General features: G+C 48.3%; 1 pseudogene; it reads right to left on the bottom strand.

Annotated features, from left to right (window-relative positions):
- Positions 1 to 2,341: 2,341 nt before the first annotated feature.
- Positions 2,342 to 3,141, bottom strand: LOC113621236 (olfactory receptor 11A1-like; annotated as a pseudogene).
- Positions 3,142 to 5,177: the final 2,036 nt, after the last annotated feature.

Below are 5,177 nucleotides of genomic sequence, written 5' to 3'. Positions count from 1 at the left end.
AGTTTGTTTTCTATGTCTGTGAATCTGTTCCTGTTTTGTAAATAAGTTCATTTGTATCATTTTTTTTAGATTCCACATATAAGTGATACCATATGATATTTGTCTTCCTCCACTTAGTATGATAATCTCTAGGTCCATCCATGTTGCTGCATATGGCATTATTTCATTCCTTTCTATGACTAATACTCCATTATATATAAAAATACCACATCTTCTTTATCCATTCCTCTGTTGATGGACACTTAGGTTGCTTCCATGTCTTGGCTATTGTAACTTGTGCTGCTAGGAACATTGGGGTGCATGTGTCTGTTGCATCCAGCAGGGGTGTGGGGACAAAAGGGAGAGGCTCAGCTGGAAAGGGAAGAAGGAAGTTTGGGGAGAACTCTCCAGAAAGAGGGCACAGGGAAGAACACAGCCTGCCCACCAAAATACCACCACTTTTACATGTTCCAAGTTCACGTCCACCATCCCTATTTTCCACATGCCACCACTCATGCAGGCCTGCAGCTTGAAAACTGCAAGCACAAGACTCAAGCCGGGTATTTCTGGGTCCAGAGTACTGCCTCTGGAGAAACAAAAGGCAGTCAGACCGCAGACAGCCTGTGAGACTGTCTGGCCACTGGGCCACTCGACCAGGCTGGAAGTGACCCCGTCAGATGCTGAAGGAAGACTTCTGTCGCCTCTGTGAGGCGAGACAATGTGGGTCGGAGAGTCAGAGGCGTCCGGTAATCAACCCCTATCCTCTGGGCACCTCTTTGGGGTCTGCCAACCCCATCTCCGAGGCTGGAAATCGGGCCCCAGAGCCTCAGGTGGGCTCCGCCGGTGCTCTGGTGCCCTCTAGTGGCCATCCGCTAGAACGCCAACTCTCAGGCCTTCTGCCACCCTCTCCAGCACATCTCCCTCTCCCTTTCCTGCCACATCCCAGACCAGAAGAGCTCCTGCCAAGATGTGTTTCTCCCTAGAGGTGCTGATGGGTTGGACCAGGCTCCTGAGGCCATGCCCTGGGGTGATCCCAGGCTGCTGGGCACTTTTCTTTTGTCCACATCTCTAGCCAGCTGCCTGCCACTGGCCGAATGAGGAATTTGCCATGAGGTGGGCCCACGTCTGGGATGCTCCTGAGGAGGCCCACCCATGGGAGGAGGGTCCTGTCTGTCCCGCCCTCCGATGGGCCCCAGGCTCCAGGCGGGAAGCTCTCAGCCAGTGTCTGAACACAGGATGCTGCGTCCTCATTCTTTGTAAATGCTTGGAGTTACCTCAATACCATTTTTAAAATGGATCTCCCAGTTGGCATATTTATGAGATAAAGAATTTCCCTCATTAAAAGTTAGGAACAACATATTATTAGAACGAGCAGGAAGACACAGGATGCTCCCAAATGATCTATTACTTGGAGGATTTAAAAATTCTAACGAGAAGACACTCACTCTTCACCCTCTTGGGCATCAGCACAAGGCAAGAATCGGCTGCACTCTTTATCCCTCTGATTTCTCCAGAACCTTCCCTTCGAGGGGAAATCTCTGGACTCTGCGGGGACTGTGAGTGGTGACAGTCAGCTAACTCTGAAACTGAAAAGCTGGAGGAAACGAGACAGGTGAAGGAGATGAGAAGTGGTGACAGGGAACAGCAGGGACGTCACGTTCAATCTGAGGCTGAGAGTCTGGGTTAATCTCCAGCGAAGATAAGGGCCACCAGGAGCTGGCCCCACTGGCCTTGTCACATGGGGTGGGGATGGGGGACAGCCAAACCGCCATGGCCACTTTCAGAGGAATAAAGAAGAGTGGAAGGGCACCCCTGGGAGCCAGTTTGAAAACGGTCACTGTTGTGAAATAATAAGATGCACTTTTCAGAAAAGTGAAGACTATTCTCTTGGTTCTCAAAGACTTGCAAATACTGTGTGTTCTTCCGGAGGCATGCGGAAGCCCCCAGCCTTTGAGGGCGGAAATGGGAAGTAATCTGGGTTCAAAACAATCCAGCACTCACTCCTTGAGGGTGTTGAGGATGACCAGTGCCCACCCCTCGGGTGCTGTGGGGCCTGAAATCCCCTTATCACCTGGGATGGTAGGGGCCACGCAGGTACCCCACTGGGCAGCAGGGGGCTTGGCTGGTGGGCTACAGACCATTATCAGATACATGATTTGCAAACATCTTGTGCCATTTTAGATGGTGGGTTATCCTTTTCTTTTCTCCAAGGGATCCTAAACCTCTGTAGGGCACTTCGTTGCACTTAGAGGGAGAGGAGGAACGAAATCAGGCTGGCAGGTGCCCAAGGCCAGTGCAGCCCCTAAGGCTGGGGAGGGAGGCGGGAGGAAGGGCTGAGAGTTGGCATTAGAGCAGATGGCCACTAGAGGGCGCCAGAGCACCAGTGGAGTCCACCAGGGGCTCTCAGGCCGGATCTCCAGGCTCGGAGGTGAGAGGAACAGGTGGAGAAGGCTTTCTGCTTTCCATAGCTTGAAGGTATTCGCAGCGCAGCGCTTAGAATGAAGGCATAGGATGCCACAATCCACAGGAAGGGGGCCAGTGTCAGGAAACCTGAGATGCTCGCTCCAGCTCCCCACATGACCCCCACATCACCATAGAATAGCCCTACAACTGGAGCAAACTCACAGTAGTGGTCCATCTCCCTGCTGCCAGGGCAGAGAGGCAGAGGGGCTGCCAGGGCCAGAGTGAAGGCAGAGGAGGAGAAGCCACTGAACTAGGCTCCAGGCAGCCATACAACCAGCTGCTCATCAGGGCAGGGTAGCAAAGGACGTGGCAGACGGCCAAGTAGTATCATGGGACGTGGCAGCAGTAGCAGGCACTCAACTGCAGTCAGTGAGACAAAAGAGTAGAACTGGACCAGACGGTGACCAGCGAGATGGTTTCCCGCCCATCCAGGAAGCTCTGCAACAGCTGAGGCACGATGTTTGAGGTATAGCCAATCTCCAGCAGGGAGAAGCGGCAGAGGAAAAAGTACATGGGTGTGTGAAGAGTCCGACTGGAGGCCACAGCCAGCACGATGAGGTTGCTGTCCCCGACTGTCACCACATAGACGGCCAGAAAGAGGGTGAATGGGAGAAAGCCCAGGTGTTGCAGCTCCTCAAAGCCCTCTAGGATTAGCCAGGCGGTCTGGTTCTTGCTGTCACTACTGGGCTGCTTTCTCATCTAGATTTGTCCTCAAGAGAACAGAGGAAGGTAATATTAACCAAGATTGTATTATGACCACACGCCATGTTTGGCTTATTAATTTATTCATCAAGCAAGCACCGGGTACAGGCTTTATTGTCTCCTGTTTATAGAAGAGAAACTGAGACACAGTGAGTTTAAGTCGATTATTCAAGGTCATTATGGTGGAGTCATGATTTGAACTCACGTTTGCTTGACTCCAAAGCTGCTAACTACTATCCTACAGTGCTTTTTGAAATGCTTTCTGAGTGATAGAAATGTCCATATCAGAGAGCAGTATGGGGCTCTTCCAGCCAGCTATTTACCTGACAATCTTCGCTGAACATCAACAGAAGAACCATCCCTGGTAAACTCTTCTGGAAGGGTAGGAAAAGGGCCCAGGACTTCTTGGGAGGTGGTCCTGCTCTAGGTCATGCACATTCCCGAAGCAGTCACTCACCTCAGACTATTTTCCCTTTCCAAGAAAATGAGACTTGGAAATCGTGACCAAAAATGTACATCATCTACTCCGTGAGAGACGCCATATAGAAAGATCTGAATTAACCTAGATCCCACTCTCCCGGGAAGCCATTCTTTTTCCTTGGACAAGTGCCCTGGTGGCTGTTGGTAAAGCCATTTTCAAACTTTGCCCAGTCTCTCATCAGCTTGCCGGAAGCTGGGGATACTTTCTTTTTCTTGATTCTCCTGCCTCATGTTCCCTATACAGGCCAAAATGTTCAGCTTATCTCACCTAACTGTAGATTCTTTAGAAATTTCTACCGTGGTTTGTTTTCTCTCAGTTATTGCAGAAGATAATACCAACACACAGGAAGATCTTGGTAAGTACTTGTGGAATATATGAAAAAATAAATAAATGAATTAGTTATAATAAATTTCCAATAGCAAATTGCCATGGAAACTTTCAGCATCTGAAATTAATGCTTGGGCTAGAGAAAGAGACATTTAAATGATTACCAAGAGAGAAGGAATCTTTGGTCCCTCCCCTAACTGAGGGAATATTGGAATATTGCTACTCAGAGCTTGAGATGGAACCATGATTAAGATTGTAGGTGGAAGTCAAAGAGATGTGTGTGTGTGTGTGTGTGTGTGTGTATGTGTTAAGCTGAAGAAACCAGAAAGCCCAACACAACATAGAGTTTTCTCATTTATTTTTATTTTTATTTATTTATTTATTTTTGCGGTACGCGGGCCTCTCACTGTTGTGGCCTCTTCCATTGTGGAGCGCAGGCTCAGCGGCCATGGCTCACGGGCCCAGCCGCTTCGCGGCATGTGGGATCTTCCCGGACCGGGGCATGAACCCGCGTCCCCTGCATTGGCAGGCGGACTCCCAATCACTGTGCCACCAGGGAAGCCCCCAGTTTTCTCATTTTTAAAGTTAAGAAAGATGACTTTCCACATTGGCAGATGGCAGCAAGAACACAGGGTTTTTGCATTCTTTTCCTGGTCCTACCTGTTCTTCTGGACTTGAGCTTACACCATGCAGACACACATTGGTCACATGGGCGGTACAGACATAGAGCAAATAGAGTACTTTCATATGTTTTTGAACATATTTTGTCTTCTATGTACTAGTGACTTCTTAAAGAACTAGGGAGAGACTTGAAATGAGAGTGGAATAGGACTCCAGATTTAGCAGAGAGATGGAGCAAGGGAAGAAGCTAGTAAAACTAACCAAACCAACAAACCAGTCAACTGACCCAAAACATTTCAAATCTGGACCCTGAATCGATGCTTATGATCAAAAAGTTACTATCGTTCTTGCTAACCAGTGAATTTGACCTTGGTCCCTGTTAAAATTCTTAAATAGGTGTTTTACAGAACATTTGGAATTCTCATAAGGAGATATCATTAGGAACTATATAATGCGAATTACAGTGTGAAACTTCACATAATGTCTTTTATTGATAGTATTAATAATTTAGTAGATCAAAAAATAATTCAGTAGATCAGGAGAGGGGGTGGGAAAAGGGCATATTGATTTCAGTAAAGCTTAACAGAAAACATGATGCCTGTGA

Source organism: Aethalodelphis obliquidens, unplaced genomic scaffold, assembly GCF_003676395.1.
Source record: "Aethalodelphis obliquidens isolate GAN/ISIS:26980383/991018 unplaced genomic scaffold, ASM367639v1 scaffold8, whole genome shotgun sequence".
NCBI classification, from domain to species: Eukaryota; Metazoa; Chordata; class Mammalia; order Artiodactyla; family Delphinidae; genus Aethalodelphis; species Aethalodelphis obliquidens.
Note: the sequence above shows the minus strand (reverse complement) of the source record. Positions and strands in the feature narration are given on the sequence as shown.